This window comes from Armigeres subalbatus, chromosome 3, assembly GCF_024139115.2.
Source record: "Armigeres subalbatus isolate Guangzhou_Male chromosome 3, GZ_Asu_2, whole genome shotgun sequence".
Taxonomy (NCBI): Eukaryota; Metazoa; Arthropoda; class Insecta; order Diptera; family Culicidae; genus Armigeres; species Armigeres subalbatus.
The window spans coordinates 323,251,256-323,276,009 of NC_085141.1; the positions used below are offsets into that span (position 1 = coordinate 323,251,256).

Below are 24,754 nucleotides of genomic sequence, written 5' to 3' on the forward strand. Positions count from 1 at the left end.
GAACTTCAGCTTAAAATTCCATAGCAGCGGTTCTCAACTTTTTTTTTGAGACGAAATTTTAACAAAAATTAGCGTAACTAACCAGATATATGAAAATGTACCAGAAAACTAACAGAACAGATGGCTCTCCATCAGGGCCTGATGTTGGGGGGATCCGGGCCCCAACATAACCTTATGTACCCCGAAAACTGTCGGCTCCGGGGCAAAGTCCGGCCCCGCTCTCCATTATCTACATGGTTTCTATCCGAAAATTCCGTGGAACTTTCCAATTCAAATTAAGTTTAGCCTCTTGAAAAAAGGCTTCTAAGATTCTTGAAAGGAGGCTTCCGAGCCTCTTGAAAGGAGGCGTCCGAGCCTCTTGAAAGGAGGCTTCCGAGCCTCTTGAAAGGAGGCTTCCGAGCCTCTTGAAAGGAGGCTTCCGAGCCTCTTGAAAGGAGGCTTCCGAGCCTCTTGAAAGGAGGCTTCCGAGCCTCTTGAAAGGAGGCTTCCTGAGCCTCTTGAAGGAGGCTTCCAGGCCTCTTGAAAGGAGGCTTCCAGGCCTCTTGAAAGGAGGCTTCCCAGCCTCTTGAAAGGAGGCTTCCCGGCCTCTTGAAAGGAGGCTTCCGAGCCTCTTGAAAGGAGGCTTCCGAGCCTCTTGGAAGGAGGCTTCCGAGCCTCTTGAAAGGAGGCTTCCGAGCCTCTTGAAAGGAGGCTTCCGAGCCTCTTGAAAGGAGGCTTCCGAGCCTCTTGAAAGGAGGCATCCGAGCCTCTTGAAAGGAGGCATCCGAGCCTCTTGAAAGGAGGCATCCGAGCCTCTTGAAAGGAGGCATCCGAGCCTCTTGAAAGGAGGCATCCGAGCCTCTTGAAAGGAGGCTTCCCACCCTCTTGAAAGGGTCCGTACACATATTACGTATGCACTTATGGGGGGAGGAGGGGTCGATCAATATCTTACGCTCCATATAAATAAAAAATCATTTGTTTGAAAAAAATCTTACAGGGGGGAGGGCGGTGTTGAAAAACCTAGAAAAATTGCTTACGTAATAAGTGTACGACCCCAAAGGAGGCTTCCGAGCCTCTCAAATGGACGCTTACGAGACTTCAGATTCTAGATTCTAGTTCAGAAGCTTATTCTTAACATATCATTCAGCTTTTTTTTCTTGTCTCAATGAGATCAATCACACTTAAGAATTTCAAAATTTATTCTTTAGTCGTTTTGTGCACTGTGCTGGTTGTGGTAGTTACAATTGACTAGGCTTTGATTTACGGATTCCCATGCATATTCTGTACAAAACAATTATTTAAACTTTATTGAAACTTTTCAATGGAACTGTTAAACATCCGCCATTACGAATTTTAATCCGAGGTACCCCCTGGGGCCAACGAATGTAACCCCCGGGGTACATGTACCCCAGGTTGAAAACCGGTGTTCCATAGAATTGGAATAGTCGAAAGAGTTGATGTTTCTTTTTACTATGAAAAGCCGACACTCACTTTCTCACAACAGAAAACTATGCTAACAGAAGACAAATCTCATGAGAAATCCACTTTTCTGTCGTTAAATACTTCGAACGAACTCTCCTACGCCAAATTGTGCCCTATTTAGCAAGCTAAAGTTTTCCGCTCCCACTCGCCACACTAACGGCATGTGCCCATCGGCCTTGGAGAAAATTTCCCCCGCTGAGGAAGTTAATTATTAATCCAACCATTTAGCTGGCTCGTGCTATTTTCTAAAAACAGTCTCAGACTTACGGGTTCATTCGTCATCGCTTATGAAGACGACGACTGCGATGGTGATGGCTATTATGACGGCGGCGCTTGTTTACCACTTGACGCGAACATGTTTACCATGGTAGGAATTCGTCTGAGAGCTTGCCCGTCATTTGATCTCAGCCTTGGCCGTCCTTTATTGGTGGGTCTAGTTTGAACCGCAGATGTGATGCTGTTATACCGAAATGAGTAATGTTATTAATAGCGGTAGTTAGTGCATAATCATCAACACGCTTAATTAGATTAAGATCGTTGGGCGCCAATATATACCAAAGTGGTGAACGACTTTGGTGGTCTTGCTTTCCTTTCGCAGATATCCAAATATTTTTTTTTTATTATCGTACGACATCAGGTCAACAATCTTATGTCGTTCTTCGACACAAATCCCAATAGAAATACGGGTTTATCATCAAGTAATAATATTTCCATACATGGTAGTAAAACTATTAAATGTTGCGCTTAATCTCATTTCAACTGTTATGAAGTTTTGGACAAATATTTGTGTATGCATGATTCCGGATACAAACATGATCGAACCTAACCAAAACAGACATCACGATTCCATTAAAGATCACTTGAAATGTAGAACTTTCTTGGAAGCTTCCAACTGACGATTAAAAATATGCAAAGACTGGAAGCTCTACATGTTCGCTCCGCCGCAAGATTAATGGAAAAATAAAATCATTCATGAGAAAGGTTTCCAAAGCACAAAGCCAACAAAGGTTCTCCCGTCTCCAAAATATACATCGCTGCCTATTTGCATGAACCGAGCCCAAATCAACAATCAACAGCTTCGGCTTGGAGTTTTGTTTGTCGAGCGTTTCCATACGTAAAGATAAAATGCAAATAGAACCACGCAAGAAAAACGCTTATCGCCGTCATCTCCTAGCTGGAGTGGGTTGTGTGTGGTTTCCCACAAGGCACACACCCACCACAGATTACGCTGCAAAAATGAGGGAGAACTTTTCTAGACTAATAATAGTTTGGCTTCCACTTCGCGGAAAGGACTGAATCCGATGGGAACGCAGTGGCTACATAGCTGCAGTGTTTCACAATCATAGAAGGCTCAATCTTTCTTAGGCCGACACAAATATTATTCCCTTTTTTGTCCTGCTGGCTTTTAGATGATGAGGAAGGCGGGAAGTTCATGTAAGGACAACAGGTTAAGGTCATATTGGCTTTACAGTTGGCACCACCTGAGACGCACAGAATCCTTATGAAAAATTAAGGCTAGATTTTAACTTTGTAATCCATATCAAATTTAATCAATTGATCTCTAGTTTGTGATCCATAATCAACAGTTTCATTTGGAAGAACTTCATCGCCAGTATATAGTTTTTCTAGCGCTGTGTCTCGTACTCCAAAGCCATTGTATATGTGAAATAAAAGTGAACAGAAATACAGTTGCATAAATAATATCATAAATACTTCTAGAGGCAGACTTCCTACTTTGAGTAGGAATACTGTGGAATTAGGCATACTTTAATTCATCTGGAGAATTCAATTTTGCACTCAAATACCGTGAGAAAGATTTTGGGTGCAAAGTGAGAAGCGCAAAATGAGTAGTGAGACATCTCACTACCCTCTACTCACTACTCACTTTTCACAGTGAGAAGTGATGAAAGAGAAGTTAAAAGTGAGGCATCTCACTTTTCACTCCTCACTTCTTACTGTGAAAAGTGAGTAGTGCGTACTTCTCACTTCTCTATTCTCACTTTTTACAGTGAGCAGTGAGAAAGGAGAAGTGAGTAGTGAGACATCTCACTTCCCACTTCACACTGTGAAAAATGAGTAGTGAGAAGTGGGTAGTGAAATGTTTCACTTCTCACTTCGCGCTTATCCTCTTTCACAGGGAGACGTGGGAAATAGTGAGAAATAAGGCGTTTCACTCCCACCTTATTTTCCACTTTTCACATGACCTATTCGGCCAAATGACCTATGCCACCAAATGTCCTATTGGGACAAATGTCCTATTTATACAAATGTCCTATTCGGACAAATGTCCTATTCGAACAAATGTCCTATTCGGACAAATGTCCTATTCGGACAAATGTCCTATTCGGACAAATGTCCTATTCGGACAAATGTCCTATTCGGACAAATGTCCTATTCGGACAAATGTCCTATTCGGACAAATGTCCTATTCGGACAAATGTCCTATTCGGACAAATGTCCTATTCGGACAAATGTCCTATTCGGACAAATGTCCTATTCGGACAAATGTCCTATTCGGACAAATGTCCTATTCGGACAAATGTCCTATTCGGACAAATGTCCTATTCGGACAAATGTCCTATTCGGACAAATGTCCTATTCGGACAAATGTCCTATTCGGACAAATGTCCTATTCGGACAAATGTCCTATTCGGACAAATGTCCTATTCGGACAAATGTCCTATTCGGACAAATGTCCTATTCGGACAAATGTCCTATTCGGACAAATGTCCTATTCGGACAAATGTCCTATTCGGACAAATGTCCTATTCGGACAAATGTTCTATTCGGACAAATGTCCTATTCGGACAAATGTCCTATTCGGACAAATGTTCTATTCGGACAAATGTCCTATTCGGACAAATGTCCTATTCGGACAAATGTCCTATTCGGACAAATGTCCTATTCGGACAAATGTCCTATTCGGACAAATGTCCTATTCGGACAAATGTCCTATTCGGACAAATGTCCTATTCGGACAAATGTCCCATTCGGACAAATGTCCTATTCGGACAAATGTCCTATTCGGACAAATGTCCTATTCGGACAAATGTCCTATTCGGACAAATGTCCTATTCGGACAAATGTCCTATTCGGACAAATGTCCTATTCGGACAAATGTCCTATTCGGACAAATGTCCTATTCGGACAAATGTCCTATTCGGACAAATGTCCTATTCGGACAAATGTCCTATTCGGACAAATGTCCTATTCGGACAAATGTCCTTTTCGGACAAATGTCCTATTCGGACAAATGTCCTATTCGGACAAATGTCCTATTCGGACAAATGTCCTATTCGGACAAATGTCCTATTCGGACAAATGTCCTATTCGGATAACTGTCTTATTCGAATAAATGTCCTAATCGGACAAATGTCCTATCAGGACAAATGTCCTATTCGGACAAATGTCCTTTTCGGACAAATTTCCTTTTCGGACAAATGTCCTTTTCGGACAAATGTCCTATTCGGACAAATGTCCTATTCGGACAAATGTCCTATTCGGACAAATGTCCTATTCGGACAAATGTCCTATTCGGACAAATGTCCTATTCGGACAAATGTCCTATTCGGACAAATGTCCTATTCGGACAAATGTCCTATTCGGACAAATGTCCTATTCGGACAAATGTCCTTTTCGGACAAATGTCCTATTCGGACAAATGTCCTATTCGGACAAATGTCCTATTCGGACAAATGTCCTATTCGGACAAATGTCCTATTCGGACAAATGTCCTATTCGGACAAATGTCCTATTCGGACAAATGTCCTATTCGGACAAATGTCCTATTCGGACAATTGTCCTATTCGTACAGATGTCCTATTAAGCCAAATGTCCTATTCGGACAAAATTCGTATTCGGCCAAATGACCTATTCGGCCAGATGATTCATTCTGCCAAATGACTTTTGACCAGATTAGTTTCGGCCTAATGGTTTGTTCGAGCAAATGGTTTTCGGCCAATCAACTCTTTCCCATGAAACATAAGTCAAGAAAAAATCTCCATATGAATAAAACAATTTACGAAATATGTGTCCGTTCGGGATTCAAATCAAAACGGCATGCATTTGACATTCACCAAATATCAAAATCAACTTACCCATGTCTATGATTGTACTTTATAACACTGAATCTATGCTTGCTGTTCTTTCTCACTTCATCCGTTCATTCTATGATGATTTTTCATTTGTTGAATATTCTGCGTCGAACCCAATCCACTAGTTACAGTCCTACACTTTGTTCTTAGACTTCAAGCCGAGAAACAATGAAGCTAGAAATTCAATTTCGATATATTCGTACTCGTTTTTAAAATCTAAATTGAGAATCGGCTACATTCTACAACACTCTCGTATTTAATTATGCATAATTAATCACTGTGATAACCAATCCAGCACTATCACTTTTGTATTTATAGCTTCTGCAGCTGATCAAACATAATCTCATTTTACACTTTTTTAAACAGGATTTTCCACAGACTTCACGGATGCGATTGGAAATAAAAGCATACTGTTGTTCACACAATTTTTTTGGTCGTTATCAATAATTATTAAGTATCAATTTTCACTCATTTAACACATCTAGGCGTACCGCACTCGGTTATTCATTTTTCGAGCAGCGAAATTATTAATTCAATCAATTATACATCCACTCGACGTTGCTGTCTATGATGCCAGTTGGTGTATTACGCATTTCCATGTCATAATGGTTGGTAGTGCTCAAATGCAATGATTGGACCTGCAAAAAGAAAATGAAAGGAAAACCATAAGAAATTAAAATATTATTATCACCCGACATGATGCTTTATGGTGCAGCTATCTATATGCGGACAATTTATGTTAATTTTCAACGGTAACGAGAGTGAATTATATTAAAAGCTTCTGGCAGTACACCGAAGCAGCTAAAAGGAAAAAATGATGCAAATTACCAGCAGCCTCGATTGTAAAAGCTACGGGTAATATCATTTTCACTGCTCTGTTGCGTGACTGACGTCCTTGAGTTATTTTTTAGGAATGAGACCAAATTCGAGACATCTAAAACAAGCGTCCTGCATGCGCCTGGCACAGAACCAAGATACATAGGTCCTGCAAAATGATACACTTTTAAAGTGACACCATGTTAGGTCTACTTATTATCAAAACATCTATAAATGGCTTTGCTGATGAGCAATTTGGTTTTCGTCATGGGCATTCAACCACTCATCAGTTATTAAGAGTTACGAATTTAATTCGACTTGACAAATCTGAAGGATATTCGACTGGAGCAGCTCTTCTTGATATAAAGAAAGCATTTGACAGTGTTTGGCATGAAGGTTTGATTGTAAAACTGATAAATTTTAATTTTCCTCTGTACATTTCAATGCAGGTAAACTATCCAAATTCGAAATCTTTGTTTGCAGATGACATAGGCCTTTCCGCCAAAGGGCAAAGCCTTCATGTCATATGTAGCAGATTGCAAAAAAAAAGTTTGGATATTTTTTCCACTTGCTAAAATGAAAATTTTCCCAAATGCTTCCAAAACTCAGCTTATAATTTTCCAACATAAGCCAATAGCTTCTTATTTGAAACCTTCCAGAAGACATATTGTCACTATGAATGGTGTTCTAATTAATAGGTCTAGCGAAGCTAAATATTTAGGACTTCTGCTAGATCAAAAATTAATATTTTAAAAGCCATATTGAAGGCATTCAAGCCAAAAATTCCAAATATATCTAGAGTCTATATCCATTTATAAACAGAAAATCAAAACTTTGTCTTAAGAACAATTTTTTATTTACAAACGAATAATAATGTTTTTTTCCCCCTTTGATAAAATTTAGGCTTCCGTTTCGCTAAGGTTTTTTCACTAGATAAAAACATTTTCTCGATAACCTTAACATATGTCTAGAAGAACAAATTAATAATGATTGTGCTAAGCTACTAAAAACTGAACTCTACTACATTTTTTCGTAGAAAAACATACATTTTAATAAAAAGTTTGCATACAGGTCAAAACGCGTCTATCAGATTTGCTCGACTGTGGCTGTCATAATTTGACAAGGGCGTGTTTATAGCACATGATTTATTCATGAATTATTATAAACTAAAAAGTAAGAAAAGCAATAATTGAAAAGTGAAAAAATGGAATTAAAAAGTAACGATTTTTTTATCTTTATTACCGTGATTTTTCCCAAAATGACAAAGTTTTGAGTGATGGAAAGTGAGAAATGATAAACGACAAGAAGTATAAATCAAGACTTCCACTTCCACTTCTAAAAACCCAAAATAATTTTAAAATCAACCGAGAATTGTAAAATGGGAATAGGGACATGGGAATTGATTGGTGAAATGTGCGAAGCGAGTAGTAAGATTATTCTTGTGAAAAAAAAATCAAAAGAAAAAATAAAAATAAAAAAACAGAGATGCATTGTGTGTCAACGGAATGCCATATTGAAAACATTTAAAAACCGAACGTAACGAGTGTGCTTGCAACTGGGCGATTTAAAGTTATCTTCTTCTTCTTCAATGGCTCTACATTCCATCTGGAACTTGACCTGCTTTGCAACTTAATATTCTATTAGCATTTCCTCAGTTATTAATTGAAAGCTTTTCTATGTTCGCCAAGAATGTTTCCCACCCGAAAACACCCTAGACCAGACCGAGAATCGAACTCGCCATCTCCGGATTGGCAATCCTACACCTTTGCTCGTAAGGCTACTGGAGACCCCTACTTGAGAACTAAATAATAGGGTATTTGAATTATGTCTAAAGTGTATATCCTCGCCCTTCTCCAAAGAGCATTCCCCTTTCCTTTTCTCCTTAAGACAAAGAATGTGTGTTCTGAAATTGGTTGAAATCGGTCAAAGGGTTGAGAAGTTACACTGATAACTTGATCGATAACTAAACAATACGCCTCCCTCCACACCTTCCCCTTTTTCCAAAGAGCTTCCCTTATCCCCCGATCGTCGTCTCATTAAGACAAAGAATATTTGTTCCGAATTTGAAGGAAATCGGTCAAGGGGTTCAACAGTTAAACTAAATTGCTCGGTTTTTTATGAATACCCCTCCCCCTCACCATCCCTTTTCTCTACAGTGTATCCCCCCTATCGTCGTCTCCTCAAGGTAAATAATGTGTGTTCCAAATATGATTGAAACCGGTCAGTTATGCTGGAACATACATAGAAACATACAAATATAAAAACACTGAGTTATATATGAGGGGGTCAAATGCAAAGGGGAGAAAAACGGGTGCAAAGTTTTTCAGTATTTTTTGCTCCATACAAATTGTATGAAAGGTCAAAAAATTACTAATTTTCTATGAATTTTCACATTTTTTACTTTCGTGATCAATTTTCAAGGCTTCCACAGATCTGAAAAATGTAGCCGCAGTACAAATAGCACGTGGCGGTAAAATTTTCAAAATTATCAAAGTAGCTTGTTTGCTGCCGGTATGTTTTTCTTAGGCGACTATCTGGCGCTTACTTTTGGTTTCAACGAAAAAAAAAAAGCTGATGAGTAGAATTTTTTATGCGCTTTTATGCCGCAAATCTCGAGAATCTGCTGTAGACAAGTCAATTTTGACTAAAATGTCACTTTAACCCCTCTGCTTCTAACCCCCTAAATTGAATCATTTGTTCGAAAAACTACATATATTCACTTTACACAATTTTGAGAAAACAACAAAAAACTGCTTCTGAACAAATTGGCATCGAATTTATCGATTTCTTCGATACAGAACAATAGTTTTTGGCAAAACTCAACACCCTGGGGTACTTCCACTTCCACTTCCAGAAAACTGTAAGCAGTAATTCATAATTGCTCTTCAAATGGTGTGTACACATGCAGTTTCTCAAACAAACGGTTCAATTACCTTCCTCAATTACCTTACATTACCTTTAGAAAACCAAGAACGTATATAGAAAGCATTTTTAACAAACTACATCCTATTTAAATTACTATTTGGGTCTGCTTTACCATCATCGGATAAAAGTAAAAGAGTAGAAAATTAGATTACCTGATAACTTTCCCTCAAAACCACAAATGCTCATTATTGATGAAATTTATTCGTTTAACGATAATTCGAACTACAGACAAAATTGCGTATGAGAAGCTAATGATAGATAGAAGTCTAACTTTGATTTTTTACTGATTAAAGAAGAACTCGTCATCTTCTAACTTATACACTAATTTGTTTATAGAAAGTCGACTATGAATCGCTTACATTGATGTATTAGTCTTACAAAGCCCAAATGACGTTGCACGATGTTCTTGGATTTGGATGAAATTTTTAGGATTTGTTCGAAAAACGACTATTTTTCTATCGAAAATTCTCCTAAAGTAAACAATGTTATAACCATATTAGCAACTTGGTATAAAGTACTAATTGAGTAGAAAAAACATGCAAAATTAAAACAAAATCGGTTAGTCACCGCCAAAATTATTGCATTTTTTTTATAAGCGGGCTTGGTAGTCATATGGCTACTGCTTCTGCCTCATACGCAGGAGGTCGTGGGTTCAATCCCAGGTCCGTTCCATTCTCCTACTTTGTATCTTCCTCTATATTTCTCATGCTCTAGCAATCGCTAGAACTGGAAATGGACTTTCATACCGTTTCCATTTTTATTCCTATACCTTCAACTTGAGTATTCTAACAGTAATCTGCTAGAATTGGAAATGAACTATAGAGCTCGTTTCCTACATCCAATTAGAAATTCCATCAGTTACCTTCTCCTATCTATCACATTGGCAGCTCGTTAACCAAAACGGACCTCTGCCTCTCCAACCTAACCCAGAAATTCCAACAAATTCCGCATGAACTCGTGGCAAGTGCAGAGGTATATTCGGCTTGCAGTGGGCGAGTGATTGCATCATCATTTCCTCCCCTTCCCTACATTGACTTGCATTCTGACGTGGCAGGCGCCAGTATGACCTAACAAATGAGATCACCAGTACTTGTACATTGAAGATGTGTGCTAGTCCCAAGCAAACATCTGTTGGTTCCCTGTGCAAGAACAGCTGATCTGGTCATAATGGAGTAGCAACTACGAGCAGTCAATCAAGCTCAAGCTCAAGCTAGTCAGTGCCAAAATTAATGCATTTTTATTTTGGTGATATTTTAACATTAATTTTTGAAGGACCGTTTTACCCCACTTTCGCTCAATTAAAAATCGCTTCTTCTACATCAGCGGTTCTCAACCTTTTTCTTTAGTAGTAGCCCTTTGAACTTTTTTATTTATTTAGGTACCCCCTATATTTTTTTCGTAAATAAAAATCAGCTCTCAAGATATATGCAAAACGGACCTGAAAACTAACGGGATATATGGTTCTCCAAAAAGTTGTCTGAAATGTTCGTTATTTCGTGAAACTTTTCAATTCAAATAACGTTCATACATCAAGCTTCCTACAATACTTTAAAGACTTTTGGAGCTTTTCGAGCCTTTTGAAAAAAGGCTTCTGAGCATGTTGAAAGGACGCTTCTCAGCCCCTTGAAAGGAGGTTTTCAAGCCACTCGAAAGAATAATTCCGAAACTCTTGAAAGAAGGCTTCCGAACCGTTTGTAAGTAGGCTTTCGAGCCTCCTTAAAAGAGGCTTCCGAACTTCTTAAAAGGAGGCTTCTGAGTTTCTTGGAACAAGGCTTCTAAGCCTCTTTAAAGAAGGTTTTCGAGCCTCTTGAAAAGAACTCTCCGAGCAGCTTGAAAGCAGACTTTCGAGCCTCATGAAAGAAGACATTCAAGCCTTTTAAAAGGTGGCGTCTGAGCATTTTTAAAGGAGGCTTCCAAGTCTCTTGCAGGGAGACTCCCAAGCCTCTTGAAAGTAGGCCTCCGAGCTTTCTGAAAAGAGGCTTACGAGCTTCTTGAAGACAGGTTTACAAGCCTCTTGAAAGAAGGCTTCCGAGCCCCTTGAAAGAAGGTTTCCGAGCCCCTTGAAAGGAGCTCTCCGAGCCTTGAAAGGCTTGCGAGCCTCTTGAAAGGAGAATTCTAAGCATCTTGAAACGAGACTTCCGAGCCTATTGCAAGTAGGCTTGCGAACCTTTTGAAACTAGGTTTACGATCCTCTTGAAATGATGTTCGGAACCTCTTGAATGGTGGCATCCAAGCCTCTTGAAAGAAAAATTCTAAGCCTCTTAAAAGAAGGCTTCTGAACATTTTTAAAGGAGGCACCCAAGTCTATTGAAGGGAGGCTTTCAAGCCTCTTAAATAGAGCCTCTTGAAAGTAGGCTTTCTAGGTTTCGAGCCTCTTAAAAGGAGGCTTCCGAGCCGCTTGAAAGAAGAATTCTGAGCCTGTTGAAAGAAGCACTCCGAGCCTCTTGAAAGGAGGCTTTCGAGCCTCTTGAAAGGAGACTTCAGAGCTTCTTGAAAGAAGGCTTTCGAACCTCTTGAAAGAAGGCTTCCAAGCCTCTTGAATGTAGGCATCCGAGCCATTCCCTTCCGAGCCTTGAATGTAGGCATCCAAGCATGGAGGCTTCCCAGCCCTTTGAAGATAGGCTTCCTAGCCTTTCGAAAACAGGCTTCCGAGCCTCTTGAAAGGAAAATCCCAATCCTTTTGAAAGGAGCGTGAAAGGAGGCTTCCAAGTCTCCTGAAAGGAGGCTCTCAAGCCTCTTGAAAAAAGGCTTCCAAGTCTCTTAAAGAAGTCTTCCAAACCTCTTGCAACAAAGCTACTGAGCTTTCAAGAAACATTTTGTCTCGATCAGTTAGATTGTATTAAAGATTTTTAAAATTTGTTTATTCGACGTTTTGTGTCTTTGATATTTTGTCCAGAGTTGGTCATTTCTCACTCTTTACCTTGAAATGTGTGGAGCTCTTACCTATAAAGAGAAGTGTATCGATTCACACTTGCGAGCGCTTACACTTGCGTGTATATCAAGCCGGGAGAAACATGATCGATAAAGAGTGAGAACTTTTTCAGTCGCGTGTGTTTTGCTGTTGTATATAAAAAAGGTCAATGTTCAGGCGCTTAAAATGTCAATTTCCATTGAAGATTTAGGACTCAGCCTAAATGTATGCCTTATTGACTGTTTATTGACAAAATTTTCAAAACGACTTATCTGCTTTTGTAAACAAAGATTCAAACGACGATTTGACGTATCTGATAGCTCTCCTACACTGAAAATATGTTACACGTTTGTCCAATGTTCATTTTCATGTTAATCGAACGTGCATTATCAACCGAGACTTCCGATAGCTATTCACGTTAAAGTCACAACAAATGAACATGAATTTATATCACTGGAAAATACCAGTCATTATAACGTGTTTTGAACATCATTTTATATAGCATGAATTGTGGTGAATATAAACAATATGACGCCGACAAAAAGTGTCTGTTCAGAATCAGTATATCGTCAAATCACGATTTTTTTTCAATAGTTATTTTTCATAGTTGTTATTTTACCAAGCTTCAATTGCAAATATACATGTGAAGTAAGTTTTGATATGAAGTTTTATCTAAAGTTTATTGCATGCCATAATTCAATTTACAGATTTATCAAAGCTTCATAATCGGACATTTTTTGCGCTGATAGACGATGAATACATTATAATTTGCCAACTCCTGAATGGTGCAATTTGAAAACCTCAATATGGTAACATCCAGTAATAAACCGGAATTAGCTTGCCGGAATCAAATGAACTATGTATCAGAGAAAAAATAGAGAATAAGGATGTGGAAACAAATATTTTTTCTTTGTAAATAAATAATTATGTTGTTTAAATCGGCAGCTTACAACTGTTTTATTAGTATCATCGATTTGTTATTTACTTTTGATAAGCGATAAAAAGTACACGATATGCATCTGCTATTCCGGGGAAAAGCATTCCATAGAAATTAAACGTGTTTTTCATTTCGTTTCTTCATTGAATTCTATAACATTGGACGTTTCAGTTTTTGACGTATGGCACTGGATTTACACGTTACATTGGTATGCTTTTCAAGTAGTGAAAATTCACGTGTGAAAACAGTAGCATGAGCGTGTAAATTGTTTTCAGTGTACGCAAACCTACACCATCAACAGGTAGCAGAAACCTTCATCTACCTATTGATGGTGTTAGTTAGCGTGGGAGAGCTATGAGATTCGTCAAGTCGTCGTTTGAATCTTTGTTTACAAAAGCAGTTAAGTCGTTTTGAAAATTTTGTCTTGATATAATAGCCCCGTTTGTCTCTCCACGGAAGAAATAAACTACCCAATAGTGAGTTTAATTCACCCAACCTCGAACATCCGTACGGGAAGCCAAAATTGAGTAAGTAGGGTCGAAGTAGTTTGCCTTTACTCCCATGTTAAAAAAGTACCCAACGGAAAATTTATTTACCCAAATGTAAGTTTAATTCACTCAATTTCGACCTCAGGTAATAAAACTCAAAATTGGCTTCCCGTATTGAACTGGCGTCGTTGGAAAGAAAGAGTGGATGAAAGAGAAGAGAAAAAATAGCTCAAAAGTAAGTTTAAAAATACTCAATTTTTAGTACTTTTTTTCTTCCGTGTCCGGTGACTAGTCAACCAGACGCAGCACGCGGGGAAATTCTCACAAAACAAAAATTGACACTTCAGTTCAACTGATTCAGCAGAGAACGAGTGATCTGCTTGTGTTGAGGCAGGAGTGTTATAGCGCGTCAGTTTGAGTGTAGACTATATTCGACACTTCAATTCTTTTTTACAATCAGATGCAGAAAACAAAAGCAAAGACAACCTTAGACAACCAGACACACCATTTGATGAATAAATCACAGACAACAGACGTTGAAAATTTTGATTTTTTTTATGCATGAATTAATGAACCGTTCATATTAAAAAAAAACACTTGCCACGGGCGCTACTGCGTCCACAAATAAACTAGTTAAACCTAGTAAAGCCACAGAGAAAAGACGTTCATCTTCATTCGCGTGGTTGTGTAAAAGTTTGTACTGGTTAAAAAAGTATTTCGTTATGCCTCCGTTGCGCGGTGCTAGTGTGCTGATGAATATGATAAAATTTGCCGTGTTTTGCTTTTCAGCGCTAGTGTTCATTCCGAATTGTTCCTAGGCTCGCTCCTCCACATTGTTTGTGTAGTGTATACCAACGCCATCGCTTAGTGAAATTGAGTTTTTATGTCGGGCAGCCTGCGTTAGCGGCGCTGAGGTGCGATTTAAATCTTTACACACGTTTTAAACGAAATTTTGTTCTAGCATCCATGTCCGTTCTCTGTGGTATAGCATCCCAACCACAAGTTTTGTTATAATAGTGAAATTTATTATTTACTAGTCGACCCGGCAGACGTTGTCCTGCATAGCAGACGAAAATGTTGGGCGTTGTTAACTGCCCATACGAATCTTTATTTTAGTTTTTCACGACTTACTCAACTTTACTAATGATTTTCGACTAAGGAAATATCATATAAACCCGTCGGAAACTATTACGAATGTAATGCTGAAGGAATGAAGAAAATCCATCCAGCAGTTTTCGAGTTATGCGGATACGAACACAGTTCATTTCATTTTTATTATAGAATAGTCGACCCGGCAGACGTTGTCCTGCATAGTAGGCGAAAATTCGCGTTGTGAACTGCCCATGCGAAACTCCTATACGATTCTTAATTTTCTTATTTCACGATTTCCTCAACCTTATTTGTGATTTTCGCATGAGGAAATATCATATAAACCCGTCGGAAACTATAACGAATGTTTCTGCTGAAGAAATGAAAAAAATCCATCCAGCCGTTTTCGAGTTATGCGGATACGAACACAGACCATTTCATTTTTATATATAAGAGAAGAAGAAGAAGAAGATATGTTACTAGCAGCTTGAGCTTGATTGGCTGCTCGTAGTTGCTACTCCATTATGACCAGATCAGCTGTCTTGCACAGGGAACCAACAGATGTTTGCTTGGGACTAGAGAAGAAGATATGTTACTAGCAGACCCGACGAACTTCATTTCGCCTAAAATTAATTTATTCGCTGATTAGTTCTCGAGTTATGTATTCGTATGGAAGCCCCATTTTCAGAAACCCCCCACAGAAAAATATCTTCCCTTCCAAAAGCTCCTCATGACAGATATGGTTCCATTTGCATGACTAATTCTCGAGTTTTGAAGGAATTTGAGTTTCATTTGTATGGGAGCCCCCCCGCCTTCCTAAGGGGGAGAGGTCTCGAACCATCTTAAGAACCTTCCCCGGCCCCAAAAACCTCTGCATACAAATTCTCATGTCAATCGGTTTAGTAGTTTCGGAGTCTATAAGGTTCTATAAGGTCTAATAAGTCTATAAGGTCTAATAAAGTCTATAAGGAATTATTTGCTAGAGCAATGACTGTTATTATTTTTGCTATCTTGGCAACTATATCAAACTAATATAAGATTTTTCATTCAGTTATATATTCATAGTAAATATTATCATATATTAATAGTAAAATTTGATATTATTTTGCTGTTTTCTTCTACCCGGGTATATAACAACCAAACACAACACTTACAAAAAAACATATATAAATAGAAATTGATCAGTAAAAATCGTTGGATAAATAAATAAATTTAAAAAATGCATCACATGACAACTATGGTCAGTCACACATATGAAGACCCGAATAACAATAAACTAAAAAAGCCAACAAACCATCATAGTCAATGAAATAACATCTACTAATACCAATTTTGTTTTGTTTCATTTCTTCAATACCGATACGTGAATGAATGGCTTCGAAACTACCAACGATGTGTAATGAGACCCCAATTGATCTTTCCCGTCAAAAATTTTTATTATCTCAATCATTTCTTTATTCTATTTAAGGTCAACTTTCCCAAAGAGCCCATATTTTTTGACGCCTCTAAGTGTTTTTAAAATTTAAAACAAAAAAATCGAAAAAGTGCTGTTTTTCAAGATTGGCCAAACATTTGTCCGACTTTGAACAAACATTGGGTGAATTTTTCAGACCGGTTCACACGTGCAGCACTTTTTCGGGTTTTGTTTTCGATTTTTAAAATAGTTAGAGGCTTCAACAAATATGGGTTCTTTGGACCTTAAATAAGCAAAAGAATCGACTAAGACAATAAAACGAGATACAATTTTTGACGGGAAAGGGTAATTAAATCGAGTAAAGCGGTGATGATCCGACTTATATAAAGTTAAGCGATGGTGGTGAGTAGTCAAACAAACTTATGAAAAGGAGAAACAAAATAATTTATAATTTATAATTTATAATTTATAATTTATAATTTATAATTTATAATTTATAATTTATAATTTATAATTTATAATTTATAATTTATAATTTATAATTTATAATTTATAATTTATAATTTATAATTTATAATTTATAATTTATAATTTATAATTTATAATTTATAATTTATAATTTATAATTTATAATTTATAATTTATAATTTATAATTTATAATTTATAATTTATAATTTATAATTTATAATTTATAATTTATAATTTATAATTTATAATTTATAATTTATAATTTATAATTTATAATTTATAATTTATAATTTATAATTTATAATTTATAATTTATAATTTATAATTTATAATTTATAATTTATAATTTATAATTTATAATTTATAATTTATAATTTATAATTTATAATTTATAATTTATAATTTATAATTTATAATTTTATAATTTATAATTTATAATTTATAATTTATAATTTATAATTCATAATTTATAATTTATAATTTATAATTTATAATTTATAATTTATAATTTATAATTTATAATTTATAATTTATAATTCATATACAGAATAACTGTCAAGGGTGAAACTGTCTGCCGAAACGGACCCTTACAAAAGGCCAAAATAAAAGAGCGAAACGTAAAAACTAATCGTTTTGAATACATAAGACTGGAAAAAGCCAAAAAAAATCCTCCTGTCGACCTCCTCCTTCCAATTAATTGGAAATATCAAAATATAGTAAATAGTCCGGAAAGCAAACTTTTCAGAATTGAATTTTACTGAAGCCTATTCTACTAATCAGAGGAGGGCATATCAGCTAATCAGAGCATGAAAAAAATATTGAATTCGGTCAACATTTTTGGTAGCGTAAAAAGTACGTTGACATGATAGTTATTGGTCAACCCATCTTCCGAAATTAATAATTCATAAATTTCAGTTGAATCTCGGCAAATCCCAACTTGTTTTGTAGAATGAAGGTATTTTTTTTTATGGTGCTGTGTATGACATTTTCTTTATCTGCAGTTTAACATTCAGCCTATTAACGCTAATCAATGGGCCACATGCCCACATGTGATGTATTTTCTGAAAAAAGCTTGGAGAGCCTTTCCGACTGAAAGGATATCTCACCTTTACTTAATGTGTTTGGCTTTTTAGAACAGTGCGAGTCCCGAACGGCTAGTGATTGCAACAAACATAGGCCAACTGGGCGTAATATGGTTATATGGTGATCTACAGGAGCTTGTGGAAACTGTGAGGTCTATATGTGATAAAATGCTTCATTTTCGCTCTTCTATCGTAGAGACCGTTACACAAGTTCTGAAATCTAAAAATTCAAAAATGTAAAAATGAAATACAAAAAAAATAGTCAAATTAAATTTACCAACCAACTACCAAAAAGTATATTATCAAAATACCAATCCAAATATTATCAAAATCGAATAATTCAATCGGAATTAAGAAATCCTAAAATCAAAATTAGATAGATGTGTCGATTAAACAATAATGACAGAATAAAAAAAATAGAAACTAAAACACAATACAAAAATGCTGGCCAATATATTGGAAAGTAAAACTTGAAATTACTTCAAAGTGTAACCGAAAACATGGTTTCATGTTATAATGACCTGGCAGCATTCAGCGTAACACTTTTTTATACATCATGACAATTAACTTTTTTGCGTCTTCGAGGTCAGTTATTTAAAAAAAAAAAACATACGTTATCGTACGCCAAATGACCCCTATGAGCATCCATTCACATAAATATGTGATAATGTGTAGATAAATATGATCTGTTCCCAAAAGTTGTTTAAATAAGTTCACGACTACTAACTAACTACGATATTTCCTCAACCTGTAGGAGTTTTTCAAGTTTTTCAAATAATATTGTGCAAAATAAAGCTTATTAGGTGAAACTACTATACTAAAGCATCATAACCCTCACCTCATTCAATCGTTTCCTTGAAATTTGATTATAATTAACACTAAACACTTATCACATTTAATTATTTGATTTCAATTGTATTTCTTTCAATGCTTCCCAGTATCCTCTTTAGATTCACACAGTTACAGCTGGAAATCCCGCTACCTTCACAATTTTTTGATGAACTTGACAAACAACATCAAACGCGCTACAATTAGAGAGACGGAACTTCAGTTGCATTGCATCAATTGCATTATAGCATTTGCATGTAATCACATTCCTTCCTTCTTCGCTTCTCCTCAATGGGCATCTGGCACGTGATATCTACGCAAAACACTATTTGCGCCTTCGATAAACACCGTTTGCAAAATCCCCTTCAACGTAGTTATTCCATTCCAACGAGCACACGCCAAATCACTCACAATAGTGCCCCCAATCACTCCAGATTAAGGGTCATCAACGATTGCGACCCGTTTCTTTCGCGCACAATAATCGTCGGCGACATGAATACGACGAGAAAAACGAGTGAACGAACGGCCGCAATCATCTTTACATCACAAATCCCCGAACGAACAACAATACCCGCGGCCACATGGCTTTACACAATAATCGTATCGGATTGACCCATCAATATCCAAGCGGGTAAACGGCTCGGGGCAAAGCTCAAGATCAGTGTGGCAAACTACAGACAATGGATTGCCCGGTGCCGGAGAACATTCAACGGATCAATCTTCCCGAACCAGCGTCCGAATCGCGTCGCGTCAAGATGAAGACTGAATCCCGGTGCACGGATAAGTCCCAACGCAAAGTACGGTCCGTCCGATCGAACGGATTCGATTTCGTTCAGGCTAGAACGGGGATGAAACCCGTACCGTGGTATCGAGCCAGCATCCTTCCCGCTGGTGCGTTTCACGGTGACTGACTTCGCGCGAACAAACCGTTCGTCGACGGTCCGGCAGTTGTGCTTTGGAGAGTAGCGCCCCAATTCGCGCGCCAAAAATTCTGGATACGGTGGAGCTTGCACTTGGCATACGAATCTCGCGAGATTTTAGCCGGTTGGGTGGAAAAGCGCATGCTCACCTTTTTTAAGGGGTGGTTTGTTGTGGTTCTCGCGTGAAATTAATGAATGACTTGCTGGAGAAAAACACTGAAAGCACGTGCAGATAGGGGAGATAGTTCTTTGTTTTCTCAGTTCTGCTCTCGGCTTTCTCCTCAAGGTACATAGTACTAAGCAATGTGAACCACTTGTTGCATATGGGTTCGTATGGAAACGCTTGATTGAATCAAGAATGTGCATAATATGAAAACGTATTGAGTTGGAGTACTCTTGAGCAGATGATTTCATGAAAAGGTAGTAAATTATAGTGAACAATCACCTGCCTCGTTCTGGATATATGTCCATTTTGTATTGCCAATATATTCGTGGGCTATGTAAAATACAAAAAAGTTTCCTTGTTGTATGCTTTTTTGGAATTATTTTTAAAGAATGATTTAAACCATTTCAAATAGTTCTGTTAGTCTGACTCTAAAATGCATTGCATTCGATTTCAATAATGTCGATATCCAGCATAATCAAATCAAGCAATCATACGCTATAATGTGGTAGCAGTACCGTTAAACATTATTCCAAATTAAACTTTCTCTAAGTGCTTCTCAGTGCTATTTGTACCTACTGATCCCGTTACGATCTTTGCTTGGATCCGTGCCTTCGTTTTACGTTGGATCCGTTTCCGGAATTAATTTCCGACAAGCGGTTATAATCCTGCAGGGACACCGTTCTGGAAAAAAAACCTCTTAGTAGGTCACGTCTCCACGCTCAGCAATGAGCATTAATAAAAACAAGAGGAAGAGTGAGTCTCTGAATTCTCCACTTCCTTCTAAGAAACAAGGTTTCAAGCGCGGAAAAAATAGAAGGAAGCTAGAGACTTCAGATATTCCTTCTTAGTCAAACATTCAAATTAATTCTTCTTCTATGTAACTGAGCAATCAGTTTGATTTGATTAATGGTATCTGTTGCTGAGTTTTCTGGCTATCGGAATAAGATTTTGAGTAACCTTCAGGGGATCAAGGTTTCATTTCAGATTGCCAGGAAGGGTGACCTCCGCGTTTTGCCGGGATCCTTTGACGATCGCAAACGTCTTCTTCAGTATTTAACTGAGAAGCGGCATAAATTATTCACGCACGACGGCAAAACTGAGCGATTTTTCAAAGTCGTCTTGAAAGGTCTCCCCAGTGATGATAAATCACTGGATGAGATTAAAATTGAAATTTCTCAGTTACTTAGATTTTCACCAGTTCAATTAAGATGAAAAGAAATCTCGCTCTGGTACTTCACAGAGGGGCATTTCTCAGAAAATACTCAATCTCTCACTTCAACAAAAGTAAACAGAATAATATAAAAAGTTTGGAAAAGGCCTGTATTATGCTTTCTCGAGAGCATTTGGAAACATCAAACGGGAAACATGTGCAATATTCACTGGGGAGCCGGACCTTCCAACACCAGAACTTTCTACTTTAGTAGCAAAACCCCAGATTCGGGGAACACCTCCAGACAATTCGCAAGAATAGGCAAATCCAATGCTAATGGAGCAAAGGGATCGCCAGGGTTCAAGGTTCAAATGCAAAAGTCGATTCAAAACTCCTTGAAAAGGGAATGAAGACCGTAAACTCACCAAAAAAAAACACTGGCAGGGTCGAGTGCCCCCAGTGCTATTTTGAAGATGGTTGCCAATTATTCTCCTCCTGAAGAGAGAGAATGCTTCAATTGTGGAGAAGAACATGACCTTGCGGATTGTCCTTTACCGCGCAGAGTGTTCTGCGATGCGTCTGCCTTTAAAGGCTTCACCAGAAAGAACTGTCCATATTGTTTAAACAACCAGTTGAGGAAGTTCTAAAGGCGCAGGAGCTACCTAATACACAGAATGAAGACGAATTTATGAACTGGTTAACTGAGCTAAGTAGTTTCTACGAAATTAAGTCAGATAGACCAGAAGAAGAAACGTCTTCATCTCAAATTCATAAAATCACTCTCCACAATTTTCACAACGATCGACCCCATGTCAAGATCAATATCTTCGATGTCGAGGTCAATGCCTGTTCGACAAATTCCGACGGATACAAATTCGAGAACCAACGAATCCAGTTGAGCTACAAACGGCAGATGGATCTCCGTTAGAAATTCTCGGCGAAGTACTCATGCCTTACACCTTCAAAGGAAAAACCAGGGTACTCTCTACTTTGGTAGCTCCGGAGCTGACCAAAGAATGCATATACGGCATGGACTTCTGGCGAGTCTTCGGAATCTATACTATCATAAACTATTGCTCGCCCGACTTAACGACGAGCCTCGAAACACCCAAAGTAGCTCTAACTTTTGCAGAACAAGAAGTTTAGAGCAAACTAAACAACTATTCAAAGATGAATTCAAGAATTCTAAGCCCGTCATGTTGTATCCCTATCCAAATTCACCAAAAATTCAAGAGGGATTATTCTCGGAGTTAGAAAGATTGCTCGACCGAGGGATCATCGAAGAATCAAACTCCGACAGGTCCCTAAATATCATTCCCGTACGAAAACCATCTGGAGCAATACGTTTGTGCATTGACGCTCGTAAGCTCAACGAGCGAACCGTACGTGACGCTTATCCCCTTCCGCACCCTGGACGAATACTGAGTAGATTGCCCTGAGCGCATTATCTTTCGACAATTGATCTCTCGGAAGCATATTTTTACAGATTCCGCTCGCAAAGCAATCACGGAAGTATTGTTCGTTCAGTGGGCAAGGGAAGGGGATGTTCCAGTTCACCCGCCTTCCATTCGGTTTAGTCAACAGTCCAGCAACGCTGGCAAGGTTGATAAACCGAGTTTTAGGTCAGGGTGCGCTGGAACCGTATGTCTTTGTCTACTTAGATGACATCATCAAAGTGACAGAGACATACGAAGATCACATACGGTTGCTCGAGGAGGTTGCGAGGCGTCTTCGGGAGGCGAAGTTGACCATTAAGTTGGAGAAATGTCATTTCTGTCTCGCGGAGATCCCTTTTCTTGGCTATATTCTCTCTTCTCAAGGATTACGGGTTAATCCCGAGAAGATAAAACCGATAGTCGAGTACGAACGGCCAACATCCATTACGAAACTCCATAGGTTTTTAGGTATGTGCAATTATTATCGGCGGACAACCTCTGCCCTTTCAGAACTTTTAAAAACGAAGTCTAAAAACTTGAAATGGACGCCCGAAGCCGAGGTGGTCTTCCAACAAATAAAAGAAAAGCTTATTATAACTCCTATTTTGACCAGTCCGAATTTTGAACAGAAATTCGTAGTCCACACCGACGCTAGCGATCATGCTATAGCTGGTGTCCTTACACAAAAAGTGTATGGACAAGAGTGAGCTGTGGAGTACTACTCCAAAAAACTTTCCACCCCCGAAAGCTAGCCTGATATGCTACGGAGAAAGAGGGTTTAGCGGCTTTCCTCTCTATAGAGCATTCCGAGGTTATCTGGAGAGTAGTCATTTTTTCCTGGTGACAGATTCTTCGGCGCTGACGTTTATCATGAGGTCGAAGTGGAGAACGTCATCACGTCTCAGTCGGTGAAGCTTGTCGCTCCAAATGTACGACATGACATCGTCGGGGCAGTGACAATATTGTCCCCGATGCACTGTCAAGAAGCGTGATGGTCATATCGAAGAACTCCGATAGTGAAGGATATAATTCGCTCATCTTGCAAGTGAAAAAGACACCTTAAGAATACACGGCTTCTTAAATATGTGTTGAACGATGATCTCCCCGATCATCGATTTGATTGGAAGGTTGTGCCTAGTCCTGAATCTCGAAAGGCTATTAAGGCAAACCACGACGATTGTATGCACATTGGGGTATATAAGTGATGGTAAAAATTCGGCAACAGTTTTACTGGCCGTGTATGTTTCGAGAAGTTCGAGAATACATTCGAAAATGATAGGAATGTAAACAAATAAAACATTCCAATTCAGCAACTGCCCTTCCTATGGGTGATATGCATTCAGCTTCACGCCCGTGGCAAATTGTTGCCCTTGATTATATAGGACCCCTTACCATGTACCACTATACAGGAAAGCAATAAATATTGGTAACGTTGGATCTTTTTAGTAAATAAGTCCAGCTGCACGCGTTCCCCAGAATATCTTCCAAAACTCTTTGTTCCATTTTAGTCGATCAATGGTTCTTCAGGAATTCAGTTCCTGCCATCGTACTAACGGATAACGCCACGACATTTACTTCACCTTTGTTTCGGAATTTGTTATCGCGGAACGAAATTCAACAATGGTTAATCTCGCGTTACCATTCGCAAACGAACTCGGTAGAACGAGTGAACCATGGAATCAACACTTCGATCCGCTCATATGCTCGAGACAATCAGAGAACCTGGGATTCTCGACTGTCAGAGATAGAGGTCGTTATAAATTCCACCATTCATTCATCTACCGGATTCAGCTCTTCACGAATTGCAAAAGGAGAGAAGATTATCTTTAAAGGGAGGGAGAATCATCCATCAATGAAAGAGTGATTCGCGTAAGGGAACAAAACCCTAAACTGACTTGTACAGAACCTGTTACAAAAATCACATGAAACAACCGCCAAAACCTACGCACCCAAAAACCCGCTAAACCATTCGAAGTTGGTGATAAGGTTTATAAAAGGAATACAAAACTATCTAATGCAATCGAGTATTATAATTACAAGCAAGGATGTTAACGATCATTCAGTAATTTACGTTCGATCATTTAGTAGTTTGTCAATAACACATTCCAGAAGCTGAATTTCAAAATATGTTGAATGGTGGACTTCTAGTGCGAAGGTTTTTCTACAACTTTGCCTAATGGTTCGTTATGAAAATTCAACTAATAACGGAGTTAGAGCGCTAGTTGCAGTAACTCAAACTAAATGATTGGAATTTTGTTTTCATTTAGTCTAAGTTACTGAAACTATAGCTATAACTCCGTAACTAGTGGAATTCAAACAACGAACTATAAGCACAGACAAACAGACGTAACACTGAAGATTTTCCCATCGACCATGAGCTCCACGGTCGTTTTTCACGGTCGAGTTTCACATCCAGGTGCGCGCGCATCGTTCATTCATTTCATTTATTTAGTTAACATCTAAACAGATAACACTGAATCAACAATTTGACGCCACAATGCACGGTTCGAGGCCGCATCTCTCCATCCTCGGATACGCCCCACGCTCGCCAAGTCGTTCTGCACCTGG

At 38.2% G+C, this 24,754-nt stretch overlaps 1 protein-coding gene across 3 annotated transcripts in view; it reads right to left on the reverse strand.

Annotated features, from left to right (window-relative positions):
• The window catches only part of LOC134225484 (neuropeptide SIFamide receptor-like), a 734,184-nt gene extending 714,788 nt beyond the window's left edge, over positions 1-19,396 (reverse strand). For all 3 annotated transcript variants that reach the window (XM_062705590.1, XM_062705591.1, XM_062705589.1), the window contains exons 1-2: positions 18,525-19,396; positions 5,559-6,193 (exon numbers count right to left, since the gene is read on the reverse strand). The gene's annotated coding sequence lies outside the window, so the exon portion shown is untranslated. The remainder of the gene's footprint in view (positions 1-5,558; positions 6,194-18,524) is intronic.
• Between the last annotated feature and the right edge of the window lie 5,358 nt (positions 19,397-24,754).